The sequence below is a fragment of the Rhinatrema bivittatum genome, chromosome 14 (assembly GCF_901001135.1).
Source record: "Rhinatrema bivittatum chromosome 14, aRhiBiv1.1, whole genome shotgun sequence".
Taxonomy (NCBI): Eukaryota; Metazoa; Chordata; class Amphibia; order Gymnophiona; family Rhinatrematidae; genus Rhinatrema; species Rhinatrema bivittatum.
This window is the reverse complement of record NC_042628.1, coordinates 41,291,605-41,313,086: the sequence shown is the minus strand read 5'-3', so window position 1 is coordinate 41,313,086 and position 21,482 is coordinate 41,291,605. Positions and strand designations below refer to the sequence as shown.

General features: G+C 39.8%; 1 protein-coding gene across 4 annotated transcripts in view; it reads left to right on the top strand.

Moving 5' to 3' along the window:
* The window catches only part of CAPN15 (calpain 15), a 273,139-nt gene that overhangs the window by 41,052 nt on the left and 210,605 nt on the right, over positions 1-21,482 (top strand). Inside the window, exon 1 of one of the 4 annotated variants that reach the window (XM_029576450.1) lies at positions 13,190-14,958. The exons of the other annotated variants lie outside the window; for them this stretch is intronic. The gene's annotated coding sequence lies outside the window, so the exon portion shown is untranslated. Of the gene's footprint in view, positions 1-13,189; positions 14,959-21,482 lie in introns of those variants that run through there. 4 annotated transcript variants of the gene reach the window in all.

Sequence of the window (21,482 nt, the reverse complement as noted above, 5' to 3'; positions counted from 1 at the left end):
TTTAATTTAGACACTGTCCTTGTCTCCTCTGCCTCCATTTGGAGGCTGTTCCATGCTTCTGCTACCCTTTCTGTAAAGAAATATTTCCTTAGCTTACTCCTGATTCTACCCTATTTCACTCTCATCCCATGACCCTTTGTTCCAGAGCCTTCTTTCGATTGAAAGAGGCCCACCTCTTGTGCATTGATACATTTGAGGTATTTAAATGTCTCTCATATTTCTCCTATCATGCCTTTCCTCCAAGGCTTGGATGGCCAAATCCAGTTCTCAGGAATCACAAACAGGCCTAGTTGTCTGGATAACCACAATAAATATACACTGTCTCTATTTTATGCAAATATATCATGTGTATTCATTATGAATATCCTGAAAACCAAGTCTGTCTTTGGTTCTTGAGGAATGGAGTTGGCCACCCCTGTTCTAGGATATATATATATATATATATATATGTGTCTTTACACCTGTCCCCATACAAACGAAAATCATTGACAATTTTACTAGCCACCCTCTGGACCAACTCCATCCTGTTTATATCCTTTTAAAGATGTGGTCCCCAGAATTGTACACAGTTTTCCAAAAGGGGTATAACGGACCAATGACTCATGCACGATCTGCTAACAATTTTCTGGATCAGATGTCTGAGCCAGCTACTTGCAGTCATTTACTTCACATTCAGACTTTCCATTTTCTTTCCTGAGACACCAGGATCCACCCTAGTAAGGTACAATAAAAGTTAGGTATTGTAAGGTTCGATGAGGTTTGAACTGCAGGACATGGACCTAACATGGAGCTGTGAAGACTGTGGACTCTCTAGGAAGTTCAAGTATTTTTATCTTGTTTTCCTTGGAGAGTCAGACATTCCCCTGTTCTATTTAAAACAGCATCTGGATTGGACCAGCACAGGATGTGCTCCAAATTGACATCATTATTTAAGTCATACCCAGAAGGCGCACAGTACTGTTCCAAAGTTTTCTCAGCATCTGCCCTGTAGAAGCTTTATCTGGCCTGCATTCTTGACCTTGTTCCATAGTTTCCTTTCTTGTTACCTTGTACCAGGGTTCCTGTTCTGTAACTACGTTCCTGTATTCCTGCTTTGTATGTGTACTCTTGACTTATAAAATTGTTTGTGCCTTCCCGTCCAGTTCATGTTCTGCTTTTTATATTGAGTTCCTGTGCTTCTGGCTCCTGCTCAACTCCTGGACTCTATCACCAAGTCCTTTTCTTGCCTCTCTCAAGGTATGCACATACCTTCCCGGGGTGGTCTCTGCTTGCTGAGTGCAGATCTCCCTGTCAGGTATAGGCTAACCCAGTTTCCTAGGATTACATAGTAAGTATTTTCTAAGTGTACCGTTTTGCAGATTTAAAAGCCCTAAGTGAAGATTCTAGGCATATCTGCTTCTGGGGCCAGGTATACCGTTTCTCTCTGAGCTGCCTGTCTGGTTCTGACTCTGCCTCCCTCTGAAAGGTAAAGTTCTCCGACTTAAGAAAGACACTGATTCTGTAATAAGCCCCTGTTGAATCTCCCAATTAGCAACGCACCTTTCTCTGGCTGCTGCCTGGATCCTAATTAATTCTCTTCCAAGGATCTCAAACTACATTTTACAATCCCCTACCCAACTCTTGGTTACTTTTCTTTCCTCCTTAAAGCTGTTATTCCTTCTACCTCCACCCAGAACTCTCTTTATATAGAGTCCATTTTTCCTCTGGAGTTTCTAACTGTCCTGTTCTCCTGTGTGAAGCCCCTATTTCATCACAGGAGGCAATATCACCTCCTTTTTTCCTGATGATCATTCCTCTCCCTAATCACCAGAGCATTTTCTGGCTTTTGCCATCACTTTATCCAGCTGTTTGTGTCTGATCTCAAGGTGGCCAATCACCCTCATTTCTCGTTCTTTTTTTGCACATAGAAGAATTTCACCCCCTGTACTCTACTGTTCCCTTGGGTTTTTGCATACCAAATGCATGAACCCTTCATTTTTACCGCTGTCCTTTGTCGCCTCACACTCTTACCAGTTTCTATCCCAGTCAGTCACTTTAGGGCCCATATCAAGGGCATTCAGTTTTATTTATAAGTCACTTATGTGGAACCATGTCAAAGATCTTACTGAAATCCACACTACATCTAATACGCTCTCTGATCCACCTCTTTTATTTCAAATATTTCTAGTCCACTGGTCTACAAAGCTCAGTGGATAACAACTGAACATACACAGTGGAAGCAGTACAATAAAACCAAACATAACAATGATACAGACAAAACTAATAAATTAGTACATCTACACAATATAAGCCTGGCAACCTAAGATGAACACAACAGATGGTCTCAACCATCAGAGGAAAAATGCCTGAGTCCAAGGTTTCGCATTCTAACTTTAGATGAAAGGCCTTCAACATTTTCCTTTGGTCACCCAGTCAAAGAAATTGATCAGATTTGTCAGATTTGATTAAATTCATTTACTCACCACAGAGGTTAGACTAATTGGCCTAGTGTTCCCAGTTTCCTCGTCTTCCACGTTTGTGAATAGGAAGCATATCCACCTGTCTCCAGTCCTCTGGAGCTACTCCCAGCTCTAAAGAAGCATTGAAAACATCAGCTAACAGACCTGCCAGAACTTTTCTAAGTTTCCTTAAAACTCTCAGATGTACCGCATCTAGCCCCATTGCTTTATCTACGTTTTAAGTTTTACCTCGGGTCTAATCCTATTTGTGTCCTTTTTCTGTGTTCTTATTTCTGGATTTCATCAGTGAACACTGAACTAAAATATTTAAGCAATTCTGCTTTATCCTCATCAGCCTCTACATATTCCTGCTTTTCAACTCTGAGGCTCACAATGCTGCTTTTGCATTTCTTCCTATCATAAAATTGTCTAAACAAAAAATTTAAAAAGTCTGCAATTTGGAGAAGAGACAACAAAGGGGATATGATAGAGGTTTATGAAAGTACGTGTGGTGTGGTGTGAAGTGCCTGAAAAAGTGGAATATAAATCAAATAAATAAGTTAATAGAGAATGGTTATTTACTCTTTCCACTAGCACTAGGATTAGGGGATGCTCCATGAAATTAACTGATAGCAGGTTTAAAACAAATTTGAGTGTTTGGGGTTTTTTTTCTGTCAACACACAGTTAATTTATGGAATTTGCTGCCAGAGGATATGGTCAAAGATAGTAACATACTAAGGTTAAAAAGGTTTGGAAAAGTTTCTGGAGGATGGTTCATTAACAATTATTAGCCAGCCAGACTTGCAAGTCCTCCACCTTTTACTTCTAGGAATTAACATCATGGGATGGACTTACCTACCAGATACTTCGTGACCTGGACTGGCCACTGTCAGAGACAGGATGCTGGGCTCGATGGACCATTGGTCTGACCCAAGATAGTGGTACTTTTGTTCTTATGAACTTCCTGGCTAGCGTTTTCACTTAAGGTGATATTTTCTCAATTACTAAACACAACGCAGTGTTGAATGTTGCCATGTAACAAAAGACTGCTAAACGCATTACTCAAAATGCAGTGGGAGAGGAAGGTATTTACTTCTTGTGAAGATGTTTCATAAAGTTAGAAGCCCCAATTCCATTTTTCTTGCTCAGACTTTGAAGGAAAATAACCTGGCATAAACCTGTGCTGCCAACTGTGGTGGTCTTTCTAAAGCAATAGATGTTTCATGCTCCCCATCAAAGTACATGCACAGTAAGTCTTCAGTTTTAAGGCCAGATCAAAGGTCACATGTGAACACGAATATGATTATGCAGATCCTCATGTCAAAACCTTTTAAATTTGATACCTCATTTGTCTACTAAAACAATGTTTTTGTTTTGGTTTTTTTCAGTGAATTGGAGGATGAAAGTCAGTTTGTTTTTTTTCTTTTTTATATAAGAGATTCATCACACAATTTAAGAATACTGCATTATATAGCAGGCAAGGATGTTTAGGCAGACTGACATCCTAGTAAGGGTGAGGTGAAATGTCTTCCTGGTTGTTCTATAGCAGGACTGCATTCTTTTTAAGTCTGGGATTTACTGAAATAGTTGATCTACTTTGTAATATAATTAGCATAGATAATTGCATTTTCCCAGTACTATTTTCTGAAGAGGACTTGTCATGTGAGAGTCCCTGCCCTTAAAAAAGAAATTTTTCTCACACCCTGAGTCTGTTTTGTCAGGTTCCAAGTCTCTACTTTTGTAAACCACAATTTTTTTTTTCCAAGGTTCCAGGCTTGGCTTTATTTTAACATCAATTTAAGTTTCTTACATGCAATAGAAATATACTGGTTTACATATATCAGGTTCAGCACAAAGTTCAAGTTTTCCCTGAGCTTCTATAATCAGTCCATAAATGAAATGTAACCTTACCCTGAGTATAGTTTCAATATATATAAATCCAGGAACAATTTCTCAGTTCGATTTTATTATCTTCAAAGTTATCTGTTACCATACCACACCACACCCCTACCTTATTTCGTAGATGTGCTTTTAAGTAATTCACATCAACATTGAGGTCCTCACAAGCATAGGTTACTTCTTATGGAACACAGTTACAGAGATCCGTAACCAGCTCTGTTGCTCATTATTTGCAGGGAACAACTTCCTTTTTCCCAGCAACTGTTTTTCAAGACCTGAAGACCAATCTGGTTCCTCATATGTGGGATCATTGGTTTTAGCATCAGACTCAGTCCAAGATCTAGCCTGCCTGAGCCTGAATTTACCAGAGCCAGCCAGTGGCTTGGTAGAAGGGCATTGGCCTCCCATCTGAGCAGACCTGCCAGCACCTTACCAGTACCTAAATAGTGTCCAAGAAATGAAGCTTCTTTTTTTTTTTTGTCCAATACTTGTATTTGTTGTTTGATATGATATTACTATTGGACAATTTGTGCCTTGATGTTAGTGTTGTGGATAATGTGTATAGGATGCATTGTTTTTTTTCTATTTCATGTATTATTTATTTTACTATAAACTGCTTTGGTAATGCAGTGAAATTATGGTTAATCACATTTTGTAAATAATCTTCAATGAATATCTTTTGGGGTCCTCAAGATACCAACTTTTTGGGGTTTAGTTCTTAGATTTTGTCCCTTCTCCTGTTCAATTTGTATCGGGCTCCCTTGGTTGACATCATTCTGTCAGTTTGGCTTGGATTGCCATTCATTTGCAGATAATTTTCAGTTTATTGCAGATGTGGGCATGGACCAGGCTTTGGGTATTGCCAAGGTTAACAAATATCTTCAGGCAGCATAAAGTTGATTAGAGCTTTAGTGACTAAAATTTAATCCATGAAAATACGAATTATTTTGGATAAATTGGAGTTATAGGCAGTGTAATTTACCCTACAGTTCTTGCAGCAACAATTCATCTTAAAGAGGTGGTGGTTAGTCTAGGAATGAAATTGGAAAATGGATTTACTATGTCAGCCCAAATATTGTTGGTGATGTGAGCTTCATTTCATTGTGCCCTTGGCACCTAAAGATCTTGCTACCATGGTCCACTCATTAATAACAAGTAGACTTGATTAATGTAATTAATTGTATCAACAATTGCCAGATGCAGATGGCTATAGTTGCTGCAAAACACTGCGACATGATTACTGTCTGAAGCAAATATGATCATATTTCATCTATTGTATGATTTTCATTGACTCCCATAATTGTTTGTTTTATCCCTAATTTTTAAATGCTTACATCTAGGCTGTCCAGAATACCTGGCAGATTTATTAATTAAATACAAGCATGCCAGAGTATTGTGGTCCTCGGCTTTTGTTGTTCGTGCCTTCACTGGTAGATGATAGGCTGTGCATAACTTGACAAGATAGCCTTTTATTTACTTGACGCCTGTACACTGGAGCTCATTACCTTTACACTTGTGAATAGAGCAGAGCTATCTGAGATTTAGAAAGCTGGCTAAAGCTTGCCTTTTTGAACAGGCATTCCTTGGATATGAAGGCTGATTATGTAAGTAAGGCATGGGGGAAAAATTAATATAGTGTGTGTTTTAGAAGTGACTGTAATTTTAACAATTATATACTCTTGCTATGTTTGTTTTTATTTAATGATGCTGTGATGGTTTAATTTGTGATTACAAGATTCTACCTCACTTTGATGTCCATGACGATAGGAAGAAATTAAATATGAATGAATGAATAGACAACCTATTTATATATTATTTATCTCCAGCAGATACTTTGGGAAGGTTTTTAGACAAAATATAGATCTTCTCAGCCACTTTTTGGCTCATATCCAAGTGTAGTACCCTTCTTGGCCTTTTCACTAAGATTACAATACGGGGAGAATGGGGTTTAATATTCTGCCACCTGACCCCATTGGGAAAATGATGGTTATAACTATTGCCAGAACAGGAGAATTTAACCTCATGCTTAAAAGAGATGGTGTTTTTACTCTTATCAAATTTTCTTTCGTAGTTGTGAATGTTTTGGAATAAAAGGTGTGCAAACTCCCTGTTTTCAAAAATATCCTGGAGGCTTTGATAAATGATCAGTATGGCAATTATTTTATTAAAAGACTTGTATTGACTGTCATTTATATCTGAGTGTGACTACTGTTGATACAGAGAAAAAAAAAATCAGTTTCTAGATATAGTGTTCAGGAGATTTGTCAGGGCAAATTTGTGTCTATCTTCCATCCTGTTCTTGGTAAAAATGACACCAATAATATTCTTATGTTTGTTCTGCCTCCTTTTACGGCAAGGTGTCAAGCCCACCTAGCATGGTTTATGGCTTCCCAAATCCTTAAATCTAGGCCTGCCAACTGTTAGCAAATGCAGAAAGGTGCATTCAGCCAAACACGCCTTTCTGGCTGTACTTAAATACACATTTTCTGTGTGCATTTTCTGTGTGCAAAACTTACTGCCAATGCAACAAGAAGTTTTGCATGCAGAAAATATGTCCCTAGATGGGAGTACTGCTTAGGGCTCTCACATGGAAATCCCATACAAATAAGGGCATTAAACCATACGCCCTGATGCATAAAAGACTGTTTTGGCCAGCTCATCTTTTTTAGCACTGGAAAGAACTCCTAGGTCAGAGCTTGAGTTAAGTTTTTTGCACCACTAAACAAAAACAAAATTGAAAAAAAAAAGGTTGAAAAAAAAAAAGCTAGGAACACTCCAGGTAAGTGCCAGCAGCTGCCACCACTTAACTGGATAAGTATTGACTTATAACTGCCAACAAACTGGATAAATCAGTTTTTAACCTGCTAAGTGGTGGCTGCCACCACTTACCAAATAATAATCTTTTGAGGATGCCTTCCTCATCCTGCCTGAATTTTAAAGTTTAGATGTGGAGCATCCAAAACACACGTCCTACTGATTTTTAACTTCCAATGCAGCAGCATTGGGAGTTAAATAAAAAATCATATCTAAACTTTTTTTTTTTCCCCCAATAAAAGATATTGGGAAAACAAAAAAAGTTATTGGGAAAAAGATATTGGGGGGGGGAAAAAAAAAGTTTAGATGTGTTTTTTTATTTAACTCCCGATGCTACTGCATTGGAAGTTAAAAATCGGTAGGACGTGTGTTTTGGATGCTCCACATCTAAACTTTAAAATTCTGGCAGGATGAGGAAGGCATCCTCAAAAGGTTATTATTTGGTAAGTGGTGGTAGCCACCACTTAGCCAGATAAATACAGATTTATCCAGTTGGTTGGCAGTTATAAGTCAATACTTATCCAGTTAAATTGTGGCAGCTGCTGGCACTTACCTGGAGTGTTCCTAACTTTGTTTTACAACCTTTTTTTTTTTTTCAATTTTGTTTTTGTTTAGTGGTGCAGAAAACTTAACTCAAGCTCTGACCTAGGAGTTCTTTCCAGTGCTAAAAAAGATGAGATGGCCAAAAGCAGTCTCTATGCATCAGGGAGTATGGTTTAATGCCCTTATTTGTATGGGATTTCCATGTGAGAGCCCTAAGCAGTACTTCCATCTAGGAACATATTTTCTGCATGCAAAACTTCTTGTTGCATTGGCAGTAAGTTTTGCGCACAGAAAATGTGCATTCAAGTACAGCCAGAAAGGCGTGTTTGGCTGAACGCACCTTTCTGAATTTGCTAACAGTTGCCTGGCCTAGATTTAAGGATTTGGGAAGCCATGAACCATGCTAGGTGGGCTTGACACCTTGCCGTAAAAGGTGTCAAGCCCACCTCTTTCCGATAAGATATTGGGGGGGGGAAAAAAAAAGTTTAGATGTGGTTTTTTATTTAACTCCCGATGCTACTGCATTGGAAGTTAAAAATCAGTAGGACATGTGTTTTGGATGCTCCAGACTAACAACTGATGCAATAAGGGGATTAGCACATCCAAAATGCATGCCCAAACAACTGCGTAGCTGATAGCACTCATCACATGTAAATTCTGTGTAGATAAGGCTATTAGCCATTACCTTCTGATGCAATAAATCCCCAGGCACCCAACACACATTTTTAATGCAGCAAATTTAATGCCAGCCCCGGAGCTGGAACCACAGAGAACAGTACATCTACTGCTTTTGGTGATTAACAATAAAGAATTAATGAAATGGTTTGATTACAAAAAAAAATGTTTTCTGGACACACAGTATACACGCTCCAGGCCGATTTTGCCCCTTGCTATTGTGCATTTATATTGTGCGTCCAGAAAAGTTTTGGGGTTTTTTTTGTAATCTATCCTTTACATTAATTCTTTCTTGAGTACCTGTAGCAATTGTATTGAGTACCCATAGCTATAAGCACACAGTCACATCTCCTGGTGGCTAGGGATGCACAATTTCTCCCTAGCGTGTTCTTTTTAATGCACTAGCTCATTTAAATATACCATCGGGCACCCAGGAGAGGTGGATGTGGTGCGGTTAAAAAAAAAAAAAGCTACATTTACCAAGGGGATCATTCTGTGATCAGTTTTTGAAGTGTGGCAAAAGCAGATTATACCCAGTTTTAATGCAGTTCTGATCCAGACAAGTGCAGTCGCTAGTCTTTCTGATTATGTTTCTTCAAACATCTATTGGGGCCTTTTGTCAGTCTATACTGTTAAAGTTCCTGTCATTAATACTTCCCCTTTCTAGCACTGTCCTGACAGGCAGATGATCCTCTGATCATTTGTATTGTTTAGGTCTTGTATCTGTCAAATTATTTTTTCAGAATAATTAGCTTTTCAGAAAATGATTTTTTCAGGATTTGTGCTTGCAGTCTTTTCCTGGAAACATTCTATTAGTTCAGAAGTTTGAATCCTGGTGTGTAAAAAGTTCAGCAGTAGCCCCTTTTCAGACAGATACAGAAATGTGTGTTCAGCCAAACGCACCTTTCTGCCTGTACTTAAATGCACATTTTCTGTGCGCAAAATTTACTGCCAATGCAGCAAGGAGTTTTGTGCACAGAAAATGTGCTTTCCTAAATGGTAGTACTGCTTAACTCCCCCTGCAGGAAAATTCCATGCAGATGCACCCTCTGCCAGATAGCCAAATAAGTCAATACTTATCCACTTAGCCAGATAAATCAATACTTATTTGCAGACATTTTAAAACATTTTTAAAAAACTTTTTTCCCCTTTTATTAGGGGTTTTAAGTGCTATCCAATCTGGCTGTCAGGGACACCCTCCCTTTCTCAAGTTTAAAATGTGTTCACCCTGAGCCGAACACATTTTACAGGCATTCCATATTTTCAAACCCCTGATCCATTAACTTGCTGCATTGAGAGTTGACATTTTTTTTTAACCTGTTAAAACTGTATGCTGAAATACAGCGCACAGAAGCCAATGCACGTATTTTATTTTATTTTATTTATTTATTTCTAAGCTTTTATATAGCGAAGTTTGGTACAAGCCTTCACTCTGGTTTAGCAACAGTTTACATTAATAATTATAGTAGAATGGTATAATAACTAAGGCAGTCAATTTTTTTTACAATGTTAACAGTAATATAGGGGTAGATTTTCAAAGGGTTGCACGCATAAGATACGCACGCAACCCCCGAAAACCTCCCCCTGCACGTGCCGAGCCTATCTTGCATAGGCTCGGCGGCGCATGCAAGCCCCAGGATGCGCATAAGTCCCGGGGCTTGAAAAAATGGGCGTTCTGGGGGTGGGGCTGGGGGTGGGGCGCTGGCCCGGGGGCGTTCCGGAGGCGGGACTGAGGCCTCGAACAGCTACCGGGCTGGGGGATAGAGAGCCGGCGCGCGCAAGTTACGCCTGCCCAGAGGCAGGCGTAACTTCTTCAATAAAGGTCGGGGGGGGGGGTTAGTTAGGGCTGGAGGGGGGTGGGGTTAGATAGGGGAAAGGAGGGGGAAAGGTGTGTGGGGGGGGGGGGGGCGGAAGGAAAGTTCCCTTCGAGGCTGCTCCGATTTCGGAGCGGCCTAGGAGGGAACGGAGGCAGGCTGCTCGGCTTGGGGGCGCAGGTTGCACAATTGTGCACCCTCCTGCGCGCGCTGACCCTGGATTTTATAACATGCGCACGGCAGCGGGCGCATGTTATAAAATTGGGCGTAGATTTGTTCGCGCCGAGTTGCGCAAACAAATCTACATCCACGCGCATGTTATAAAATCTGGCCCATAAACATTGAGTATATTAATTATGTAAGGCAAGATAACATTTTCTAGAGATAATAGTAGGATATAGTGATTATGTTGTTTGAGAAGATAATTATGGTATTTCACTAGAGTTGATTTGAATGTCATGACAATATGATAGTTTAACTGGGGGGGGGGTAGATTTGTGGGGGGGGGGGGAATGGGAATGGGTAGAGGAGATTAGTGTGCTTTCATGGTTAAGGGAGAGCATATGTAGAGATAATTTCTTAACTCCTATGTGCCCTAGGGGCCTCAAAAGTAGCTGCTATATACATATATTATAAATGAGTGGATTCGCTTAGCGCACGGGTTTACGCATGGTTGGGCACACATGTGGGATGTGCTAGACTACTGCCCGATGCAATAAGGGGATTAGTGTGTGCAATGCGCACTCAAACAAATGGGTACCTGATAGCACCCATCAGATGTAAATTGCATGTAGATGAGGATATTAGATATATTAGATACCTACGAAAAAACAGCCACTTACCTCACCAAATAAAGCAACAACCAACATGAAACTCATCCTAAACATCGATAAGACAGAAATAATCATGCTGGATAGAAAGAACAACTCTCCTCACCTACCACCACTCAACATAATGAACCAAAAGGTGGCAATCTCCCCTGTCACTCATGCCCGCAACCTAGGAGTCATAATTGACAATGAACTATCCTTAAAGAACCACATCACTGCTAAAATCAAAGACGGATATCACAAACTCCTAACCCTGCGACGTCTAAAACCTTTCCTTTCCCCCAACGACTTCAGAACAGTCCTGCAACTACTCAACTTCTCCAACCTGGACTACTGCAACTCCCTGCTATTCAACTTACCTCTCACCACCATCCGACCACTCCAAATCCTTCAAAATACAGCCGCCAGAATACTCACAGGAACTGAAAAACACGATCACATTACTCCAACACTTATATCACTACACTGGCTCCCAATAAAATTCAGGATAGACTACAAAATACTATCCATACGAAAAACAAACAAACTGGCTAAGTGAACCTATAAAACTCCACTCACCAAACCGAAACCTCTGCTCAACTAATAAAGGTCTATTAAAAATTCCACCTGCTCGTTCCAAACAACTTACCTCAACTCGGAAGAGAGCCATATCCCTAGGAAGTCCCAAACTCTGGAACACCCTCCCAACCGAGCTTAGAACACAGCAAAATTTAAAAACCTTCAAAAAAGAACTAAAAACTTGGATGTTTACCAAAGCTTACCAAAACTCCCAATGACTCCCTGTTATTATTTCCCTCCCTATCGACCTATGTAAACATGTGGAACCAATGCAAGCACGTAATATAACCTGTACAGTCTGACACCCGAACTACGTTTATAACACCTACAATAACTATGTTAACAATCACTTGAATCTTTTGAACACTCTGTTAAACTTTGAAACTTTGTAAACCGTTGTGATGGCGAAACCGAACGATGGTATATAAAACTCGCTAAATAAAAATCATTTCTCAATGTAGTAAAGTGCTGGGCGCCCAACTTTTTAATGCGGCAAATTTGACTCCAGCCTTGGAGGTGGAGTAATGTCAACTTACAGTCAATGCTCAAGAAAAACATTAAAAAAAAAAAAAAAAAGGTTCTCTGTATTGCTATAAGTGTTTTGCTCTGTCACCATCTTTCAAATATTGGTCTCAAATTCTACATTTACGCTGATGATGTTCAAATCATCATCCCTATCCGAGAATCACTATTTGCTACTTTAAACTTCTGGGAGAAATGCCTCACCTCCATTAACACTCTCCTGACCTCCCTCCAGCTTACCCTGAACTCCGCTAAAACTGAACTCCTCCTCATCCATAACCAACAGACCCTCAAACTCTCCCCATCTAATGACCCCAGGATTGCTACACTCACTTCTCACCACCCTGTACCGGAACCTAGGCGTCTTTGTGGACACGCACCTGAACCTAAAAAACCATAATGTGTTATGTAATTTAATTATTTCCCAGTTCTTTATTTCCTTGTTCTCTGTAAGACACACATGTTATGTCATCCCAAAGTTATATGTAAACCGAAGTGATTAGTAACATTGTTACCAGAACCTCGGTATGAAAAATGTTAGATAAATAAAATAAATAAATTTTTCCTCTGTCATTAAAGGAGGTTTCTATAAACTTATGGTCATAAAGAAGCTCAAGTCCCTTCTCTACACACAAGACCTCAAAACAGTCATCCAAGCCACTTTAACCTCCAAGCTCGATTACTGCAACTCCTTGTACCTGGGCCTTCCTCTCTCTAACATCAAACCTTACTACTGCTTGTATATTTGTAGATATGTTTTTACATTTTGCATACTGTATTCTCTTTAGTTTTCATTTTTCATTTTGCTAAATTTCACGCCTCTGTGCTTCCTTTTGTATTTATCAGTTGCCCCGTTCCCCCTTTCCCTGTTTATTGTAATTTTCCACCTTTTTTATGTTAAAATGTAAACCAATATGATGTGTATTTTAATGTCGGTATAGAAAAGCTGTTAAATAAGTTAAATAAATAAGTGGGCCCTCCTCCTTAGTATCATTTGGTGGAAAAAAATAATTGCATGTTTTGACTTGATTAAAAAAAAACCCAACCATTTTCTTATGGCTATTCAATTTAGATGTTGATAACAAAGGGTGCATAATAATTTGCTGAGGCTGCTGAAGTGAATTTATTATAACAAAAAAAAAAAAAGTGGGATGAAAATGGATGCTCGTATTCAGTTGCCCATTGCAATCAACTATTGAGCGTTATGGATTGTACAATGTTTCCTTTTTAAGGCAGCCTCTCATTTAAATATTGCTTCGCCCAGGGGAGGTGGCTGCACCCACTTTAAGACAACCAACGTTCAAAACTAGTGCCCTTTTTTCAGCGCACGTTTTACTGCATCGGCCTGTCAGTGGTTTGAGACATCTGACTTAGCTCCTCCGGCTTCTGTGAGAGGAACGTCCCATTGGGAACCATGGAGAAAAATAAGATCCGCGAGTGAGATGATGCCTGATTTTAACATACGATGGTGACTGGTCACGGAGGGGCCAAAAGGACAGGTTTGCATAAATTAGGGTGAAATGCAGAAGGGGGAGGCAAGGCTACTCGCAGTTGGAGGATAGGCTGCTAATTTTGCGCCTGCGCAGTGTTGGTTGTAGTCAGCTGCTGGGAGGCTCGCGCCTTTCCTCACCTTCCAGTATCTGCCCCTTCGTCATTTAAAGCCGGTTGGCCGTGCAAAAGCCTTCCCTGCACGGAGAGCAGCTGCACATGAAATCAACAGATTGCAAGGGAAGGAAAAGGCAAGGCACAGAACAACTCCCCAAGGCCAAAAAAAAAGTTACTGCCTGACTCTTGCACGCACATCCTCCACGGGAGGTTAAATAAAAGATCTATGAGCCGCCTTGGGCAAGAGAAACTCTTCGGAAATCAGAGGAGCAGAAAGTGCCGAGTGCTTTCCTGAGAGAGGACGATTCAACTCCATCTGTAGCCGGCAGGGCATATCCAACAGTGCGATCAAAGAAAGGAGAGACAGAAAGCACAAATATAAATATCCAGCCCTCTCCTTTCCTCCTGATCTGTGGGAGCTGCGTGTTTGCTTTTCGGGCTATGCCTCTGTATGTTCTCACGTCCAGTCTAATCTGTGACTAATTTGTTTTGGTTATGTGATTTGCTCCTTCCGTACGGATTATAGTTTGGGTTTTTTTAATGTGATTTGCCTCCTTCAATAGAGATTAAATTATTAATTGCAAGGCTGATCACCGTTGTCAAATGTATACCTAACATAAAAAGTCTGCTCAGCCCAAGTCAATTATAATTGAAAAGACTACACGGGAACCTAATATCTTGGTGTTAAAACAGTGAAAATTTTAGAAAAAAAGAGAAGAGGAGCTCTCTGGATGTCTGTAGTTTTGGTGTGCGAGAGATGAAAGAAGCCTACAGCGCTTGAGCGGTTTTCACATCACGTATAATACAAAATGCAGCCTCAAGGAACTGGAGAAGAGCAGGGATCCTTGCAAACCAGACGCTGTAATTTAGATAAAAATTAGATTTTATTCTTTTAGAAAAATAAACTTAAATATTTTGGAAGAAATTAAATAACTGTATTTTTGCACATGATAGGTTGAAGCCGAGGGAGAATAAAAAAAAAAAAAAAAAAGTCCAACCGAGAGCCACGGGAAACGAAAAGCAGGTTCTGATGCTACTTGTGGCTAAAGAAAATTCTCTTTTAAACTTTTTTAAATCCATCACAGTGCTCGAAAAGGGCCTGTTAAGAGGAGGACAGCATCCTTGTAAAATGAGCTTTCTTGAGTTAGTGGAGGAAGTCTCTTGGAGAGAGCACCTCCTGCTGAATCTAGCTATAGAGATCTGGAAATAGAGGAAGATACACAGCTCTTGTGGGGGAACTTTTATTGTCCTGCCCTTTGGTGAGTATATAGTAGTAATATTTTCTCTCATTTTTTATGATGTATGAGATGAAAGGCGCAGAACTTTCTAAGGAATAAATCAATTGTATTTATTTTGTCTTGCAAACATTATGAGGTACTGCAGAAGTAATTGTGCAGCCTTTATTTATTTACATTTTCTTAGCCACACACTCCAAAGATCGTGGCAGCTTACTACATAGCATACATATAAAAATAAAAAGAATTACTAAGTACCTCATGTGTAAGAAATATACGCATCTATGTACAAAAGCAATAATGTTTCTATGAGCTCAAGCCAGCCTTTTTTTTTTTTTAATCTCTAGGCTATTGATTTGCCAAAAATTAGGTTTACAGTTATTTTTTAATTAATTTCAAATACCCTGAATGTGGCATTGAGTGAATGAAAAATAGTTTGTGTCTAGTCCAGCAGACATCTATAACAAGAACTCTAGGATGCAACTTTGTAGACTTCATACAGTGCCGTAGTCCTTCACACACTAACAGAAGATACTTTGTCCAAGACTTGCATTAACCCTCAGTAGTCCTTTCTGGGGTGGAATTTTGTATGCTTTTAAAGCACATAATTTCTGAAGCACATTTGTTTTATCTTAATAATGAAAACCGTGTCTCTCTCCTCTTCAGAAACTGTCAACACCTTTATCCAGTGCTGAACTCCTCATTTTTCCAATGAGTGCCCTGTGTTTTTAAATCTGCATGATTTGTTTTATAGAATACAAATGTCCTTACCCTAAGGAGTTTACACTTTCTTCTGCTACCTAAGTGTTAAATCACTCTGGTAGAAAGCCAGATGCAGAGGGAATATGAACCTGAATGCCAGAAGTTCTTCTAACTTCATATCCAGTGCTTTAATTACTTGACCACATCTCATTCCTGCTTATAAGAGAATCCCAAGAGAAAAGCAAAAAGATGATGGTAAGAAGTTAGAGGAAGCCACATCTCAATTAATGGGCACAAAGTTCCTTGATCTGTTAATTATATACTCTTTCAGTGAAATAAATTGGATTGAACCTATTCTTTAGGATTCTACCAGGTACTAGTGACTGTGACTGGCCACTATCAGAGACAAGATGCTGGACTTGATGGATCTTTTGATCTTTTAAATCTTACGGGAACAGCTCTTTGCCAATATTTCAAAATATATCAATACAATAATGAAAATGACTTTTACAAATTTATTGGAATGATTTCAAAAATATCTTCTCCTTAAATAAATTTACTGGTGATGGGACCTGCCACTTGAAGATGGAAGGAAATGGTGGTTAATCCTGGTTTGAAAGACATTATTTGGTGCACAACTATGCACAAGGCTCTTCATGTCAGTGCTTCTCTTTTAATTAGTGAAGTGTTCCCATTCCATTGCTCCTAGTCCTTTCCCTCAATTAAATTTGTATTCTGGAAGGTTATTGCGGTTTCCTCTCAGAGAGAGCTACCAAGGGAACAGAAATGAGCCAGGCTGCATGTCAGCTGCTAACAGTGGAGCAGGCGGGCTCTCTAGCCTGCTACTTCCACCACAGAGGGCAGGGGGGATTCAGAAAACTAGCTCATTCCTAATATTCTTATTTGAAGAGTGAAAGGATGCCCTGCTTTTTGTGTAGTTCTTCTGGCTAGTATGCGTCGTCTCTTTTCAACTCAGGGACTGGCACCGTTTTAATTAAATCTCAGACAAAGGGACCTGTGGTTGTACCATCTTTAGCTCAGATCCTGTGAGAACTCGGAAATAAAGCAGGGTCTGTCCTTTTGGTACTTTTTTTGTGTGTTTTGCCAGCTAGCTTCCTCTGCTTCCAGCTGTTATTAGAACTTGCTGTAACTTTGCTGTCTGCCATGGATTGGTGGGGGTGAGAGTAAGGGGTTGCATGGAGGATCTGGTGTTGAAGCTGTGGGCTTTCATTGACAACACCTAGAATTTTGTTCTCCAGCCTGGTGTTGTAGTTACACTAGAGCAGTTCTGTTTCACAGTCCTCAATAATCCCTGGTTCTTATTTGTTCAGATGTCATTTCTTAATTGAACATCTTTGTTGTCCTATTTGTCCACCTCCAGACACTGATTTAGGCATAGGCATCTTCCTAGGGTGACAAATTAGGAAGGTGCTAAATATCCAGGCTTAATTTGGAGCCATGTGTAGGCACAGCTTTAAAGGGGTGATGCTGTGGCATTCTGCCAATAGGCAGCCAATTTTAAAAGCAACTCTGTGGTCATTCTCCTCTTTCTTACCATTTCTCTCCTCATTTCTTTTTTCTGGCCCAGATGTGACTTTTCCAACCATGTTTTTGGTTGTCATCTCATGCAGCAATTTTCTCTCAACTCAATCAGTCCCTGAGAGTTTTCCCTCCTGGATGGATTGCCTGAGGGAATAGGAAGGAAGGGGTTTCCTGCTTGTGTGATGGGTAGGGAGGGGGCAGAGTGGGTGAGTTGACAACCTAAGGATATCCTGCTGAGTCCTTTCTATGTGGGGAGGGGGAGGAGGATAAAGGATGTGGGTGGGAGTTCTTTTGGTTCCAAAAATTAAAATGCAGACAGACTTTTGCTGGAGGCTATGGTAGGGTTGATATGTCAAAGTTAAAAGTTATATGTACTGGTTAACTTTTTTTCTGTTTTGTTTTTTTTTGTTTGAACATGGTTAGCAATAATGTCAAGCTGACTTCTTTAAATATGACGGATATTGGGTTGCTGGTTAGGTGAAAGAGGATTTTTTAGTACTTTAAGAAAGGTCAGACGTAGATTGCTTTTATGAAAGAAACCCATCTCAACCAGACAATGAGTATGATAAACTCCTTAGGGAGTGAGTAGGCCAAATGTACTACATCTCAAAGAGCTGGTGTGTGTATTATGATACATCGCTCATTTCCTTTGCAGGTCCAGTGGATTATAAAGGACCCAGAGGGGAGATATGTTATCATTGAAGGCACATTATATGGCCAGAAGCTGGATCTCATTAATATATAAGGACCCTACCGGGATCAAAAACTTTTATCATCAACTGTTGAAAAGAGTGGCAGAATCTGTAACTAGTCCAATAGTGGCAGTTGGAGATTGGAATGCATGCCTGGAGTTAAAAATGGACAGATCTAGAGTAGATATGTGTCAGAGGAAGCTATGTTTACATTTGATTCATGCCGCATGGTTCACCATAGCTACCCATTGGAAATCGATGTCACACTGGAAGCGCCAGGTGCCTGAGATAGTGAAAATTGAGAAACTAACATTTTAAAACATATGTCTATGTATGAGAAAATATGGAGCAAGTAATGGGATTACATAGCAAGATCACGTGGCCTTTTGAGTAGGATATAAGTGAAGGATGGCCTCCTGCAGGAGCAAATGGCCGCCGGTAGGTGCTCTTAATATTGGCTCAGTGGTCTGGGTGATTTCCTGGCGTTGGTTGGGGCAATGTAAGAGTGACTAGGTGTGTATCATCTAAATTTCCTCTGGGATTGTTCTGTCCCTATTGTCTTATGCCTGTCTGTTTTGCTTGTCTGAAAGTTTGTATAATAGTTTAAAAAAAAAAAAAAAAAAAAGTAAACAAAGTAAGACTAATTGAGTTCTTTCAATGAAGGACTGTAAATAGTGCAGTGCCCCAGGGGTCTGTACTAGAATTGGTGTTTTTCAACCACCATCTGTAACCATAACTATTTAGCTCTTTCTAGTTTTGGGAAATGAGACATCTAATATACTGTCAATAGAGAGAGGTTCCCTAAGTTTCTATGAGGCCAGTATTCAGTAGGCCGTTTAGTGGACAAGATATCCGGTGGGATAACTTGTCCCATATATTCAGCGGGATAAAAGTCTTATTTACCAGTCTTAGTTAAAGAGTCTGTTAATTTTTCTGTGACACAACTTTCAACTTCCATGGAAAGTCACCCATTTGTCCAAAAAAATGTGGTTAGATGTTAACAATTGCATGAAGCACTTTACAGCTAAACCTCCTTATCTCATACAACTGGTTCTGATGAAGTTTGCCTCCGATAGCTAGTCTTGCTCTTCAGTTTCTCCTTTTCAAAAACCATTGACACAGAAGGAAGATCTAAGCAATAAATCAGTACAACAGGAGCAATCTTATGAAGACAGGCTTGTTATCTCAAATTCTGAAGAGAATATCTTCTCACCCTTTGAAAGTCAGTCATTCTAGTCAGTTTGTAATTTTGTTCGATATGCCATCAGACCCATCTCCACAACTAGCTAGGAGTATGACTCCACCAGATGACATGTAATACCTGTCCTTTATTTAAAAAATGGCTGCTGCTATTCCATTTGTCCTCAAGGCTGAGTAGTCTTAAAATTTTCCTGGTGTACTTAAGTTTTTATATAACCACCTAAGCAGTCCATGACAGTTCCAGTTCCCAAAAAGCTTTTGGAACATCAGTTAAAAATTTCATTAGTAGGAAAAAAAAAATTTAAGATATAAAATTTGACAATGTCTAGGGACATAGATTCAGCTTCCTCATGCCTTAGATGTGGTGGAAGCAGACTTTAAAATAAACAAAAAAACCCCAAATCCTTTTCCAACACAACTCCTAGGAAAGATGCGAAGCAATTAGATATGGCAAGAAATAGTCTACACAAAATATTTCACCCTGCTGCTTAGTATATGAAAAGATCTTCACGGCATCTGAGATTTTCTCAATGGTTTAATGGAACACAGCCAGCATGGATTTACCCAAGGGAAGTCTTGCCTCACAAATCTGCTACATTTTTTTTAAAGGGTTAATAAACGTGGATAAAAGTGAACCAGTAGATGGTAGTGTATATGGATTTTCAGAAGGCATTTGACAAAGTTTCTCATGAAAGGCTTCTAAGAAAACTAAAAAGTCATGGGATAGGAGGCGATGTCTTTTCGTGGATTGCAAACTGGTTAAAAGACAGGAAATAGAGAGTAGGATTAAATTGTCAGTTTTCTCAGTGCAAGAAGGTAAACAGTGGAGTGCCTCAGGGATCTGTACTTGGAGCGGTGCTTTTCAATATATTTATAAATGATCTGGAAAGGGAAATGGCAAATGAGGTGATCAAATTTGCAGTGACACAAAATTATTCAGAGTAGATAAATCACATGCAGATTGTGATACATTGCAGGAGGACCTTGTGAGACTGGAAGATTGGGCATCCAAATAGCAGATGAAATTTAATGTGGACAAGTGCAAGGTGTTTCATATAGAGAAAAATAACCCATGCTGTAGTTACACGATGTTAGGTTCCACATTAGGAGTTACCACCCAGGAAAAAAATCTAGGCATCATAGTGAATAATACATTGAAATCGTTGGCTCAGTGTACTGGAACGGTTAAAAAAGTAAACTATCAGGCCAATACAGTACTGTTAACCCACATTTGGACGCTTGTTTTCGACGCGATAGCTTTACCCCTTATTCAGTAAGGGGTAATAACGTGTCGAAAACGAGCGTCCAAACCCCCCCCCCCCCCCCCCCGAGACTAATAGCGCCCGCAACATGCAAATGCATGTTGATGGCCCTATTAGTCATTCCCGCGCGGTACAGTAATTAAAATGTGCAGCCAAGCCACACATTTTACTTTAAGAAATTAGCGCCTACCCAAAGGTAGGCGTTAATTTCTGCCGGCGCCGGGGAAGTGCACAGAAAAGTAGTAAAAACTGCTTTTCTGTGCACCCTCCGACTTAATATCAGGGCAATATTAAGTTTGAGGTCCCAAAAGTTAAAAAAAAAAAAAAGGTAAAAATTTTAAAAAAATTTAAAATGGGCTCGCGGGTTGAAAACCAGACGCTCAATTTTGCCGGTGTCCGGTTTCCGAACCCATGGCTGTCAGCGGGTTTGAGAACCGATGCTGGCAAAATTGAGCGGCGGCTGTCAAACTCGCTGACAGCCGCCGCTCCTGTCCAAAAAGAGGCGCTAGGGACACACTAGTGTCCCTAGCGCCTCTTTTTATTGCGGGTCCTAATTTAAATAAATTAATTTACTGAATCGCGCGCACAAGAGAGTGGGTGCTTGCCCGCTCTCCCGTGATTTTTACTGTATCGGCCCGAATGTTAGGAAGGGAATGGTGAATAAAACAGAGAATATCATAATGCCTGTGTATCTCTCCATGGTGAGACCACATCTAGAGTACTGTGCACAATTCTGGTCGCTGCATCTCAAAAAAAGATATAATTGCAATGGAGAAAGTATAGAGGAGGGCAACCAAAATGATAAAGGTGATGAGGAAAGGCTAAAGAGGTTAGGGCTGTTCAGTTTGGAGAAGAGAAGACTGGGAAGGGGATATGATAGAGGTCTATACAATCATGAGAGGACTAGAACAGATAAATGTGAATTGGTTATTTACTCTTTCAGATAATAGGAGGACTAGGGTCCACTTTCTGAAATTAGCAAGTAGCACTTTTAAAATAAATCAGAGGAAATTCTTTTTCACTTAACACACATTTAAACTCTAGAATTTGTTGCCAGAGGATGTGTTTAGGACAGTTAGTTAGCTGGGTTTAAAAACAATTTGGATAAGTTCCTGGAGGAGAAGTTCATAAACTGCTATTAATCAAGTTG